This window comes from Podarcis cretensis, assembly GCF_951804945.1.
Source record: "Podarcis cretensis genome assembly, chromosome: 2".
NCBI lineage: Eukaryota > Metazoa > Chordata > Lepidosauria > Squamata > Lacertidae > Podarcis > Podarcis cretensis.
In genome coordinates this window covers 128,211,018-128,225,935 of record NC_137171.1, presented here as the reverse complement: position 1 = coordinate 128,225,935, position 14,918 = coordinate 128,211,018, and positions in this window count along the sequence as shown.

The following is a 14,918-nucleotide window of genomic DNA, read 5'->3' as shown; positions in this document are numbered from 1 at the left end:
CTGCAAAGCAGGATCAGGTTGCTTTAAAGAGTCGTGGCTTCTAATGCCGTCTGATGGATCAGTGAGTTGTCTGACATTAGTAGGTCTTTCAGATCACGGTACTGGTTTTAGACCTTTTGAGCTGCCAATACAGCGCGTTGCGCGGGGAGCTGTAATCTATTCCTAGCTCAAATTGCCTGCAGGAGACCAAGGTGCAGGCAGGCAGGCAGGCAGGTGGGGGAGCCCGAAAAGGTGCTCCCCTTCTCCATCTCCATCCGCCTGCCTGCCTCCCCCCACCCCCTAGCTGAGGAAGCCCCAATTCCTCTCTGGCTCCATCCATCCAGGTCCCCATCTCCCCTCCCCTGGGACTCACCAGTTCTCTCTGAGGTCCCTGGGAGGGAGCGCTCAGAGGTTGTGGGGAGGGATGCAGGAGACAGCCGGACCAGGTCAACCGTCCATCTTCCCCCTTCCATCCTCGCTAGCTTTGCAGGATCCGTCTCTTTCATCCTTCCTGAGGAGTCGAGGAGCCAAAAGAAGCTGCAGGGTCCTGGGAGAGAGGAAGAAGCAAAGGCAGCCTCAGAGGCCCTGCAGGGATTCTCCTGACCTAGATATTCTCCTGCCCCTGGAGAAGCCCAAATGGGGCAGCCCCTCCCCCACAGAAGCCCCATTTCTAATCATCTCCAGTGGTTCCAATTTCCCCTGTTTGCTCCTCACCCCACTTCGTAAGGCTGGCATGGTCTGCACAGTAGTGACCTAAGAGCAAATCTCCTTGGACTCTGGCCTGATGTTTCTGGTCAGGACTTCTAAGCCTAGAATGAATAGTAAAGGTGAGAAAGGACATTCCTGTTATGTTCCTTTCTGTATCTTACATTCCTCTGTTACCACCTGATTTTCAATTAATTTGGCTTTTTAGACCGAATATATTGCTTGAATCCCCTTACTAAATTTTTCACCAAAACTCATTCCTTCAAGGACTTTATTCATAAATTCGCATGAGCTGTTATCAAACTCTTTTTTCAGCATCTATCACTTCCAGGTATTCTATCATCTATAATGTTTCTTATATTAGATTTCAATTGTCTCCCAGGAAAGAAGCCAGGGCAGACAAAAACATCAGGGGTATTACAGTGGGGAAAAGAATATGCAAATTAAAAGCATATGCAGATGACCTTGTAATTACAGTTGAAGACCCTAAGAACTCTCTTCCAAAAGTTTTAGAAAAAATACAGGAGTATGGGCAAGTGGCAGGTTTTAAGTTGAATAAAGATAAGACAAAGTTATTAGTGAAAAATCCAGCAGGAGAAAATAAAAAATTACAGAAAAATTTAGAAATAGAAATCCAGAGAAAAGTCAAATACTTAAGACAATTATGAAAATACCTTGAATGAAATAAAAAGGAATCTAGAAATTTGGGGAAGAATGAATTTGTCCTTATTAGGGAGAATTGCAGCGATCAAGATGAACGCACTGCCAAAAGTATTATTTTTATTTCAGTCAGTGCCGGGAATAAGTAATACAGCATGCTTCAAGAAATGACAGAAGGACATTTCAAAATCTATTTGGAAAGGGAAGAAGCCAAGGTATGATAAAGGCAAAGTAAATAAAGGATTTACAATCATATAAGAAGATCACTCTTACAAGTTTGGGAAAGATACAAATGTAATGAATGGCATGGCTTGCATGGACCTGAAAGATGGCTGAAGACACCACAAAATGGACTCAATGTCTGTGAACTGATCATGTAGATGGAATATGGTAAACGTCAGGATGATCTGGCAGAAACTGTGTGTGCTAGTGCCAAGGACGGAACAGCATACACAGGGAAGCGAAGAGATGACATGCGCAACATGACATGCGAGGTAAGATGCACCCTTGTGCAAATGAACTGAAACAAAGCATGTTGTCTACACCACATCGATCAGTCTGTCAAGCACACTCAAAAGAAGATGTTTTGGGGATGCGTCAGTTATGATGGTGTCAGAACCTGTAGCCGATAGAAGGAATGATGCGCTCGCCCCAATATACTGAGGTTCTACGAAAGAGAGTTATTCCAGAGTTGGAAAAGAAGCATCCTGACAGTACTGGGATGTTGCAGCAGGACCTAGCCCCCACCACACACCAAAAGTGGTGAAGAAATTCATGACAGAGCAGCAAATACAGGTGCTGATTGGCCAGGGAATTCCCCAGACATATATCCCATTGAGAAGTAGAGACATCACCTTGCCAACAAAGGTCCGTATAGTTAAAGCTATGGTTTTCCCAGTAGTGATGTATGGAAGTGAGAGCTGGACCATAAAGAAGGCTGATCGCCGAAGAATTGATGCTTTTGAATTATGGTGCTGGAGGAGACTCTTGAGAGTCCCATGGACTGCAAGAAGATCAAACCTCTCCATTCTGAAGGAAATCAGCCCTGAGTGCTCACTGGAAGGACAGATTGTGAAGCTGAGGCTCCAGTACTTTGGCCACCTCATGAGAAGAGAAGACTCCCTGGAGAAGACCCTGATGTTGGGAAAGATGGAGGGCACAAGGAGAAGGGGGCGACAGAGGACGAGATGGTTGGATAGTGTTTTTGAGGTTACCAGCATGAGTCTGACCAAGCTGCGGGGGGCAGTGGAGGACAGGAGTGCCTGGCGTTCTCTGGTCCATGGGGTCACGAAGAGTCGGACACGACTAAACGACTAAACAACAACAACAACAAATATCCCATTGAGAATTTGTGGGCTATATGCAAAAGTCGCCCTGAGAGATCATTGGTTTGCCTTTGTTTTTTATGCATTTGGTGTTCTCATTTTGCATTTTTATGTTGTGAATCGCCCTGTAAACTTTGGATGAAGGGCATAATACAAATTTAACAACAACAACAACAACAACAACAATAGCAGCAGGGAACAGCACAGGGAACGGCAGTCAATTAGGGGTGCCAACTTGAATAAAATATTAAGGGAGGACAGGCATGGGCATAGCCAGGATTGATGTCAGGGGGCAGAATCTCCGTTAATTAAGGATTTAATTCTCCCCATTGGACGCCCCTGGACCCAAGTAAGCCCTGCCCCGCAAAACTGATCACAAGATGCAGTGTGCACACACCATTTGAATGGCAATGCCCATTAACGGGAGGGGGGCTCAAATGTTTTATGGGGGGAACCAAAGGGACCTCGGCCCGAGGAGTTGGCTCTTAGGCAGTCAATCATGGCAGACCTGTGGACTGTATTCCTTCATTTATAGGCACGCCTACCAAGGCCAAAAAATGCATCCTGTTAAGGTGCCCTGGGGTTAATGCGGATCTGTGAGGAAGTGAAGGAGAACTTCTCTCTCTCTCTCTCCCACTGTCCCCTTCTCCCCTTTTGGCTGGGTTTCTACATCCTTCATCCTTCTGGCAGGCAGAAATCCAGCAGGTGGGGAGGATTTCCTTTCAATATTGTTGCTGGAATGTTTGCAGTTGAAAAAGCATGTAAACGTAATAGGCCGTATAGTAACAATTGCAAAGTTATTTACTAGAAACTACTTCTCTAGAATTAGATACAGATTCTCATAATGTCAAAATCGACATCGTATCATAATATATTAAAATGTAGCTTTTCAGTTGACCCCCAAGTCCAGTCTGTACAAAATACAGCTCCTATTTTGTCCGTGCCGTAGTACATTCTTTCCTAATTTCTTGACTCTTGTCTTTTTCTGTCTGGTGTCTTCCCTAGAAGAGTAGCATGAAATAATCTGCTAAGTGATTGGGATAAAGATGATCGGGTTGGCAGACCAAAAAGACTGGCCCGGAGAGATGCCGCCTAGGCAGACGAGACGACGAGGATTCCGGGCTTTTCCCTTCCTCAGCTGGGCAGAGGGCGAAATCCTTGGGGAATGCTTGCAGGGACTGGGAGCTTCCCTCGGATCCCTCTCCTGGATTCCTTGGAAGGGATTTCTGCACCAGGTCAAGGGATTCTTGGCCCCCCAATTCCCCCCCCCCCAGACACCCAAGGGGGCGAGTGTACCTAAAGCAGGAAGAGGTCCTTGCTGACCTCCAGGCTAGGGGGCAGCGAGCCAGGGGGCGCCTCCCTCCCTCCCCCCCCTTCCCCGCCTTGCTTTGGCCCCCGGGATCCCTTCGCCCCCTTCAGTGCTGCGTCTCCTTTTCCCTCTGCCCTGACTCTCCGCCCCCCGACTTGGGGGTCTCTCCCCCCAGGCATGATCTGAGCAGGGACCCCCACGCCCCCTCCCTGCCCCCCGGGACCCCCTTCTCCCCATGGCACCCTCAGGGGGAGGAGAGAGGAGACTCACCCAGGCAAAGGCCAGAGAGGAAGGAGGCAGGGAGGGAGGGAGGGAGGGAGGGAGGGGCTTCTGCTCTGGAGGACCTTGCCCCTCCCCCTTCACTCCCCGTCCTCTCTAGGAATCCCGCTCGGCTCCCTTTAACCCTTGCCAAGCCGAGTCCTCCCCTCCCTCTCCCTGCCGGCAGTTTTCCTGCTTCTGCGCCTGCGCCCTAGGGGCTGCCCCCCTTCCCTCCCCCTGCCCCAAGGAGCCCACATCCCACCAGGCGAACTGCAAGGGAGACGGGGGGGGTCCATGGGGGGGTTAGCTTGGCTCTCCCCTCCCCCAACATCGAGGCTCCTGGATCCCGAGGAAAGGCTGGGAGGGAGAAGAGGCGAAGGCTGCCTAGTGGCGGGAGGTGCCGTGGGCTCAGCAATGGCTCCCTCAAGACACCCCCCCAAAACACCCCCTCCAGCTCAGGGGGGGGAGGGAGGGGGGTTTCCCAGCCGGGAGACCCCTCCCCTCCCGACAACACGGGTTTCTCTGCTTCTGGAGCCGCTTTTCAGAGGAGGAGGAGGAGTCTCAGGCCAGGAAGGAAAGGCACACGCGACCCGGGGGGGGGGGAGGAGGGGGCAAAGCCCAGGAGGGGGGCGGGGGCTGCTCTGGGGGGCAAATCCATAATAAGGATTGAAAAAGAAAGGGGAAGACCAGGTTGGTGGAGAGAGGGGGCCAGACTCCAGTTCAGAGCCAGAGGGACCCCGGCCATCCTTTCCCCGAGGTTCCTGCCTGAAAACCAGTTTCTCCGGTGGAGGCAGGAGACCCCATTTCCCACCCCAGAGCAGGGCTGGACCAATCAGAAGCCTCTCCACTGGACAGCTGGCCAATCCCCTTTCAGATTCCCCGGGGCCTCCTCCTCTCCTTCGCCCGGTTTCCTGAGGGAGTTTTCCCCCTGAGTTTCCCTCATGGCTGCTCCCCCTCCCAGCTTCTCCTTCATCCTTCCTCTTCCTCGCCCCCCCCTCATTATTTGGGGCAGCTGGATAACCTCCACCCCCCCCATGGCCAGGCAGGCCCAGGAGGAGCGCATGGAGGCGGCAGGGCCAGGAGAAGGGGTTTCCCGCCCTTTTCCGAAATAGGCGGGAACGCCATTTTGTTTTTTCCGGAGGCCCCAGCCGCTCCCAGAGACGCCATGGCTCCCCTGTGGGCCTCGGGGGTCCCACGCTCTTGGGGTCTCTCCTCCCGGATGAAGGAGGGCGGCACCTTTGGTCCTCAGCCGCCTTCCTGCCATGATGGCTTGGCCTCCGCAGGGCAGCCTCTCTCCTCGCCATGTTGCCCCACGGAGGAGGCCTCCCCATTGGGAGACGCCAGGCAAGCGGCCTTGGGGGATCCGCCACGTTCTGTGCCAGGACAGGCGAAGGGGGCCAGGAGGGAAAGCCCCTCTCTGTCTCGGAGGCCCAAGGAGGAGAATAATAATAACAATAATAATAACAATAATAATGTTACCGGAAAATCCGAGGGCTCTCTTGGACAAATGAAGACACCAACCAGAGCAATTCAGAGCAAAACAGCAGCCAGTAGGCTCGGTCTTTATTTTAAGGAAAAGACTGTCGCGACAGGACTCCCACCGCCCATGAGGTGAAGCAAGATGGAAGCCCCGAACAAAGGAAGACCCTAACTTTTATTAGTTGCTAATCCCCTAAGCTACACCCTCAGAATTACATCATATTTACATCATGATCTCATTAAAATTAGGAGGAGTCGAGGAGGGGCTACCCAGGTAATCCGAGTGTCCTGACACCTGGCCGGAGCCTCCTCTCCCCTCCCCACATGAGTCATCTTTCAAGAACAAAAGAGAAGGGCGAAGTTTCCTGCCCCCTGAGGGGAATCCGGTCAGTGTCTGTCAGAGCTGCCTCTAGGTCCCAGCTCACAGAGGACCAACGCCAGACTGTCGTTATGTACAAAAGTCTTTATTGAGGTTTAGTTTCCATTTCAAAGCCGCAGCGCGCAGCTCTACATCTCGACCTTAGACCGGCGAAGTCCCGTCTGAGTCTCCGCCCCTTCCACACCAGTTTAACACTCTCGCTTTGCTCCACCTCTTTCTAAGTTCCTTTCTCCTCTGGGCCCTCCTGCCCGCTAGGGTTTCGTCCTTTCTGGACTCCTCTGACGCTGACCCCCCTGATTCTTCCCCCTCCTTCCGGCGGGCTTTAGGACCTGGTTCCCTATCCGGGCTACCTTCTGTGCCGCTCGCCTGTACATTTGAACTTGGCGCGCGCGCCCAGCCGGCAACCTTCCTCTTGACCGTTCCCTCGCTCTCCGATGGAGGCGTGGCCAACCCTGCCTCATCTTCTCTCGCTGGTGGTGAATACGTTGGCTCTGATACCTGGGACTCCTCCCCCCCACTACGCTCTGGTGGGGAAGCTGGTCCTGATTTCCAACTGCTGCTCTGGGAGTCCCCGCTGGCCCCTTGCTTCTGGGGTGTCCCCCTTGGGTCCCCCCTTGCCCTGGCCATAGGCACCCCCTTCTGTGAATCTTCCGATTCGCTAGAGAGGCTCATGGAATCTCTCGGGCTGCTGTCATCTTCTCCTACGCTGCCCTCGGATTGCTCTCCCTCGCTCTCCATCTCCTCCCCTCCCTGCGCTCCCGCTGAGTCCCTGACATCCATCCCCCCCTCGAAGCCCCCCTTCCCCCCTCCCCCTCTTCTGGCGTGGGTTCCGGGTGCTCCAATGCTGTTGGGGTGCATGCCAGATACAGTTCTTCCCCCCTGGCATGCTGCCAGTCCGTGACGGGTACATCGACGTCGATCTCCTCCGCTTCCATCTCTTTGCCGGTGTGCTCGAACCCAGGGTCCTCCCCCAACCCGTCCATGCCCTCCTGTCCCCCCATCTCCTTTGGGGAGTCTGCGTGCCAGGGCCCTCTTAGCAGTTCCCTGCGCCACTCCTCCTCGGGTTGAGTGTCCCACCAATAAGAGCGTTCCGTACCAAAGTCTGAGATCGACCCCTCCGGCGAGGTAGTCTCTGGCGCCGTTTCCTCAGCTGAGGAGAACCCCTGAAACGTGCTGGCTGAGAGTGTGGGGGTGAAAAGATATTCGTCAAAATAATCCTCCGGCATGGGCCTGTGTGGGAAGAGTGCGTGGAACTCGTCTTTGAGGTAGTGCTCCTCCACCGCATAGTACGGCACCCAGCTGTTGGCGCTGGCCGGGGTACCTTCCCTTGCGAGGAGATATTCAACCCCCTCTTCCCCCCATCTTGAGTCCAAAATCTCTGTTACCTCGTTGAGTTGCCCCGCCCTCGGCGACCCCCCTGTCGTGGGTGCGTCTCTAAGCGGACTAGGAGCTGTCCCTGGCGCCTGAAACCTGTGAGGTGCCTTTTAGGGCGTTAGCACCGATCTATGAAAGACCGGGTGCATTCTGGAACCCTCCGGTAGTGTCAACCGGAAGGCCACTGGGTTGATCTGTGCCTCGACTAGGTAAGGGCCTAGCTGCTTGTGTCCTAGCTTCTTCTTAGCTAAGGATCTGGCCAGCACTGCCTGGGCTGCTAACCAGACCCAGTCCCCTACCCGTATGTCCTCCCCAACTCTCCTGTGTTTGTCTGCCTGCATCTTGTATACGTGTTTTGCTAGCTCTAACTGCCTTCGGAGCTGTTCATGGACCTCCTGTAACTCCTCTGCCAATGCCTTTGCTCCCTGCGGCTCCCCCTCCCCCGCTTTCTCTAAGCCCGGGAAGGTCCTGGGATGTCGCCCATTGTTGGCGAAAAACGGTGTCACCCCCGTGGACACGTGTTTCGTGTTGTTGTAGGCAAACTCGGCCAGCGGTAGGTAGTCCACCCAGGTCGAGGGCTGCTGGTTAGCGTAGCATCTCAGGTACTGCTGCATGATGGCGTTGACCCTCTCCGCTTGTCCGTTGGTCTGCGGGTGTCTTGCCGACGCTAGGTTGACCTTGACGTTCAGGATCCCCATCAGCTTCTGCCAGAAACTCGAGATGAACTGGCGCCCCCGGTCGGACAGGATAGACCGTGGCAGGCCGTGCACCTTGAACACGTGGTCTATGAACAGCTTGGCTGTCTGTTCCGCTGTGGCCACCTTCGCGCAAGGAATAAAGTGCGCCATCTTGGTGAACATGTCGACTACCACGAGTACTGCTGTTTTGCCCCTCGAGCTGGGCAGATCAGTGACAAAGTCCAAGGCCACCCTCTCCCACGGTTCGGACGGGGTCTGTAGCGGTTCCAACAGTCCCGCCGGCGGTCTGTGTACTGGCTTGGCCCTTTGGCATGTGTCGCACCTTGTGACGTAATCCGCGACTTCTCCCCGTATCTTGGGCCACCAAAAGTCTCTGGCTACTAATTCCACCGTCTTGTCCTTGCCGAAATGTCCAGCGCTGGGTGCGTCGTGTAGCTGTTGCAGTACTCTCGCGCGGAGTTCATCTCCCGGCACGTAGATGGCCCCCTTGTGGAGGATCAGTCCATCGCGTATCTGGAACTCGTCGTCCTTTCGCTGTGCCGCTGCGCACCTCCTCCATCTTGGATCGTGCGAAGGAATCCGTTCGCAGCTCGCGCCGTATTGCTTCCAGGTCCACGGTGGCCGAAGCGCATGCCCACGCCTTAGGTGCGAAAATGTGTTTGGCCGCTACCGGTGCTGCTTCCTCCAGATACTGCGGCTTCCTGGATAGCGCATCAGCCATGATGTTGTTGTCTCCGGGGATATATTCTATCCTGAAGTCGAAATCCGCAAAGAACTCCGCCCAGCGGATGTGTCTCTGGTTCAGGAACCGCGCAGTGCGCCAGTATTCCAGGTTGTTATGGTCCATGCGAACTTGCACCGTGTGTTTGGCTCCAATGAGGAAGTGCCGCCACGCCTTGAAGGCTGCATGAATGGCCAGCAACTCTCTGTCCCAGATGGTGTAGTTCTGCTCCGACTTGCTGAGTTTCCTGGAGTAGAAAGCACACGGCCTCCAATCCCCTTGCGGGTCTTGCTGCAACAGGACTGCCCCCACGCCTCTGTCAGAGGCATCCGTCTCCACCCTCATGGGTCTGCTGGGGTTCACATGTAGCAGTTGTTCTTCGGAAGCGAAGAGACGCTTGAGTTTTTGAAAGGACTGCTCCGCCTGCTCCGTCCAGATGAACTTCTTCTTCTTGGAGCTGAGGGTGTCCGTGATGGCCGCCGTCTGCATAGCGAAACCCTTGATGAACTTGCGATAAAAGTTAGCAAAGCCGACAAACTTCTGGACCTCCTTCCGATTGCGCGGGCTTTTCCAGTCCAGTACTGATCGTACCTTGGCGCTGTCCATGGCGATTCCCTTGTCGGACAGCTTGTAGCCCAGGAAATCCACCTCCGTCATGTCGAACTGGCACTTCTCCAGTTTGGCGTAAAGCCTGTGCTCCCGTAGTCTTTGCAGGACTTCCTTGACATCTCTCTCGTGAGCCTCCTGCGATTCCGAGAAGATCAGAATGTCGTCCAGGAAGCAGACGCACTTCTTGTAGAGGAGCCCCGCTAACACGTGATGCATGAAGGCTTGGAAGCAGTGGGAGCCATTTTGTAAACCGAAGGGCATAACCCTATACTCATAGGTGCCCAAGGGCGTAAACATGGCCGTCTTCCACTCGTCGCCCTCCCGCATGCGTATAAGATTGTACGCCCCTCGTAGATCCAACTTGGTGAAGATGCGTCCCTTCCTCACCGTCGCGAGCAAGTCGTCGATCTTGGGCATCGGGAAAGCCGTGGGCTTGGTTTTCGAGTTTAAGATTCTGAAATCAACTACAAGCCTCTTTTGGGGCGTGTCTTTTTTCTTCACAAAGAACACAGGACTGCCCCCCACTGCTTTGGATTCCCGGATGAATCCCCGCTTCAAATTGTGATCTATGAACTCCCTGAGCTCTTGCAGTTCGTCTTCAGACATGGAATACAGTTTTCCGGTCGGCAGCGTTGCCCCCGGCAGGAGGTCAATCTTGCAGTCGTAGGGTCTGTGGGGAGGCAGCTTGTCCGCTTCCTTCTCGCAGAAGACCTCCAAAAACGCCTTGTACTTGTCGGGTACCGCTTGCAGCATGCCCAGTTGTAGCTGTGGGTCATCCTCTTGCCCCTCGTCCTCCTGGTTAGTCATGATGCAATGTTCTGCGCAGTAGGAGGAGCAGAAGGTCAATTTACGCTGGTACCATGCCAATGCCGGGCTGTGCCTGTCCAACCAGCTCATGCCCAACACTATGAGCGTGTCTGACAGTTGGGTGACATTGAAGCTGATGACTTCGCGGTGATTTCCAATTCGCATCACCATTGGCGGCGTTTGCTGTACCACCTGTCCCCCTAGCAATTCTCTTCCATCGACTGTCACTACTTTCAGGGGCATCGTGGCAGGCAGGAGCGCTATGCTATGTTGCTTGATGAAATCCACTCCTATAAAGTCTGCATTGCTACCAGAGTCAATGGTAATAGGGACTTCCATGGTGAGCCCATTGGGAAGCTGGAGTGCTGCGGTGAGCTGCACCACTGGTTTGGGCGGGAGGGGGTCTGTGGCTGTAAGATTCCTGGGGACTGCTTCACTGACTCGTCTGGCTGGGCCCCAGTGGCTCTGCTTCCAGCCAGACTTCGTCGTTTCCCTGCTGTGGTTCTCTCTGCTGAACTGCTTCTGTTACTGTTGCTGAGGCTGCAGTGTGCTTGTGGAGCCTCTGGGGGCACTCTTTTGCCATATGCTGAGCACTGTCACAGATGTAGCACTTCCTGTTCCCTCTAGGAGGCTTCACTTTGGCTGCTCCCGGTGTTAGGGCTCTGGTTGCTGACTGAGCCTTGGCACCACCTATCTCCATCGACTCCTCTCCCCCTCCCAGTGGAGGCGTGGATTGAGCGCGCGCTGAGTCTCTGGGAAAGAAAGGAGGTGCTCTTGCTGGTGTGCGTCCCCAACGCCCTTCGTCTTTGCTCCAGGGACGTTCTTCCAGACGCACACCAATCGTCAGCGCTCTCTGGACAACTTCTTGAGTGCTCTGGGGTCTCTCCCCCCTTGCGATTTCGTCTTTCACAGCCCCGTTCAGCCCCTCCCAGAACAGGTCCCTGACGGCCGCTGAATCTTTTTCCCATCCCAGCGCGTTGACCAATGCAAAAAAGCATGAGTGATATTGCCTCACAGTGGCTCTGCCTTGTTTCAAACCATGAATCTCTCTTCTAGCGACATCTACATCTATCGCTGATAAAAAACAAGCATTCATTGCCTTAATGAAGGCTTTTGCGTTTTGGAGGGCTGGATCATTATCTCTCCACAGATTGCGCAACCACGCTTTAGCTTCTCCATGGAGATGAGTTAGTATGAAGCCTACTTTCTCCTGCTCATCTCTAAAGTCCTTCTCCAGTAACTTTAGCGCAAAAACCATGTCTGTTCTGAAGTTAGGATAGTGCTGCAGACTCCCATCGAAATGAGACACAAGGCTGCCTCCTCTCTTTCCCAGCCCAATCCCCTCTTGTCTGGCTCCCGGTAGCCCCTGTTTAGTCAACATTTCCAACCTGACTTGCAGATCCTTGCAGACATCAGCTGCTTCCTCTTCTCTCCGCCTGGACGCTAGTATTTCTGTGTTAAGTTGTGTCACTGCGTTTTGCAGGGTTGCTATTCTTTCTTCGGTAGTCATCTTGTGCTGCTTTTGTGAGCTCGCGAAGTACCAATCTTCGCCCCTCGCTGCGTCCCCTCACGTTGCGAGGTTTTTAGGGAGACGGGACTTACTGTCAGAGCTGCCTCTAAGTCCCAGCTCACAGAGGACCAACGCCAGACTGTCGTTATGTACAAAAGTCTTTATTGAGGTTTAGTTTCCATTTCAAAGCCGCAGCGCGCAGCTCTACGTCTTAAAGCCTAGACCGGCGAAGTCCCGTCTGAGTCTCCGCCCCTTCTACACCAGTTTAAGACTCTCGCCTTGCTCCACCTCTTCCTAAGTTCCTTTCTCCTCTGGGCCCTCCTGCCCTCTAGGGTTTCATCCTTTCTGGACTCCTCTGACGCTGACCCCCCTGATTCTTCCCCCTCCTTCCGGCGGGCTTTAGGACCTGGTTCCCTATCCGGGCTACCTTCTGTGCCGCTCGCCTGTACATTTGAACTTGGCGCGCGCGCCCAGCCAGCAACCTTCCTCTTGACCGTTCCCTCGCTCTCCGATGGAGGCGTGGCCAACCCTGCCTCATCTTCTCTCGCTGGTGGTGAATACGTTGGCTCTGATACCTGGGACTCCTCCCCCCCACTACACTCTGGTGGGGAAGCTGGTCCTGATTTCCAACTGCTGCTCTGGGAGTCCCCGCTGGCCCCTTGCTTCTGGGGTGTCCCCCTTGGGTCCCCCCTTGCCCTGGCCATAGGCGCCCCCTTCTGTGAATCTTCCGATTCGCTAGAGCAGTGTTTCCCAACCTTGGGCCTCCAGCTGTTTTTGAACTACAATTCCCATCATCCCTGACCACTGGTCTTGCTAGCTAGGGATGATGGGAGTTGTAGTCCAAAAACAGCTGGAGGCCCAAGGTTGGGAAACACTGCGCTAGAGAGGCTCATGGAATCTCTCGGGCTGCTGTCATCTTCTCCTACGCTGCCCTCGGATTGCTCCCCCTCGCTCTCCATCTCCTCCCCTCCCTGCGCTCCCGCTGAGTCCCTGACAGTGTCCTTTGTGAGAGTCCGTGTGGAATACACTAAAGGGTGCAGCTTTATTGTGTCCTTGATAGCCTTCTGTCTGAGCCCATCACGATGGCTATCAAGGTAGTCACGTCAACTGAGAAGGGTCGCTGAGTACGTGACTGCTCGGTCGAATGATTATGGCTGTCCAGCATCAGGCCACCCCCCTTTGATAGTTCTTGAGATATGTAGTAAAATAAAAGTGGTCCGATGAAAATCCGATGTATGGCTGATTTTTGGTGAATATAAAACGACAAAGGCTTTGAAGTTCAAACCAACCCCAAGTTTAGGAAACAATGTAGCAAGGCCTTGATTAGATTAGTCATGGTCGATTGAATTCGGAAACGTTGTATCAGGGAGCTGTCAAACAGGGGAAGCAGCAGATGCCGGCTGCAGTACCAGCGCAGCCGCCACCAGGGGCGCTGTTCGCTAATGCTGATTGGTTGAAGCGGCAGGCGGCTGACCCAGAGTTCGGTCGCCCGGTCTACTCATGTTAAAAATAGGGCGATGTGGAGCGCTAAAACGAAAAGCTGTCAGGTTAGCGCTTCCTTATTTACGGAAGGCTCTGAGAGATGGCCCTCTAAAGGGACATCTCTAGGGTCAGGGAGGGGAGGTGCATGCATGTGTGAGTGTGGTGCTTGTGCATTACACGTGTCAGAGGAGGGGGGGGTGATTTCCGGCGACATAATAATAATAATAATAATAATAATAATAATAATAGTTTTGTCCCCTCAGAGGTGGAGGGTTCCTTCAGGGGAATTTGACCCCCAGACCAGCATTCTTGGTCACCCCAAGAGTCAGCACTATGTAGCAGGAAACACCCCCCCCCATCATCCAGTTTGTACAAACTTCACACACACTCACACTCACACACTACATACGCCACACTTCTGTTATAAATTCATAGAAAAATCAACCATACATGGGATTTGCACTGCTCCATTTTTATTTTATTCCATATGACAAGGACTATCAAAAGGGGGTGGCTTGGTTCTGGTCAGCCATAATCCCTTCACCATCTCAGCACATCCACAGGAGCCCTGCCCAGTTGTTATGCCAACCCTGATGATCCCAGACAGAAGACAATCAAGATCACAAAGAACTTGCATATGGGAGTGGATTCAGCTTGGACTGGAACAAAGGACAATGATCAGATCTTCCCTCAGGGGGCAGGAAACTGCCACTACCTTTTGTCTTCAGAGAATAATTCCTGGGAGGGGGAAAGAGGGAACCAGCCAGGTGACAAGACACTCAGGTTACCACCAACTCCTCCCTCAACCCCTCCTTTCTGTAATGTATGCATGATGTTTCTGGGGGTGGGCTTGACCTAGAGGAGGGGAATTTCAAAAGTTTTTATAAGACCTTGCACACTATTCTTCGGGGTCTTTCCTCTCTCCTGCAAGTGAGGGGAGCACCCTGTTGCAACAGTTCAATAAAGGCCAAGCCTACAGGCTGCTGTTTTGCTCCAAGTTATCCTGGTTGGTGTCTTTGTTTTGTCCAAGGGTACCCTCAGATTTACCGTATTTTTCGCTCTATAACACGCACCTGACCATAACACGCACATCGTTTTTAGAGGAGGAAAACAAGGGAAAAATTCTGAATGAAACAGTGGATGTATCATTTTTGTGCTTCATGCTGTGGCCACAGACATGTGCTCTGATGGTGAATTTGGGCTGACCCAATGCAAAGATCCTGAGGATCCATGTGGATCCATGTTTTGTAACCACGTTTTTGCACCATTGCAGCCCCAGGCAACAGTGGGTGCTTGATTTTTGGGGGGCAGGCTGTAGCCATGGACATGCTATGTGCTCTGATGGTGAATTTGGGCTGACCCAATGCAAAGATCCTGAGGATCCATGTGGATCCATGTTTTGTAACCACGTTTTTGCACCATTGCAGCCCCAGGCAACAGTGGGTGCGTGATTTTTGGGCGGCAGGCTGCAACCATGGACATGCTATGTGATCTGATGGTGAATTTGGGGTGACTGAATGCAAAGATCCTGAGGATCCATGTAGATCCATGCTTTTTAACCACGTTTTTGCACCATTGCAGCCCCAGGCAACAGTGGGTGTGTGGTTTTTGGGGGGCAGGCTG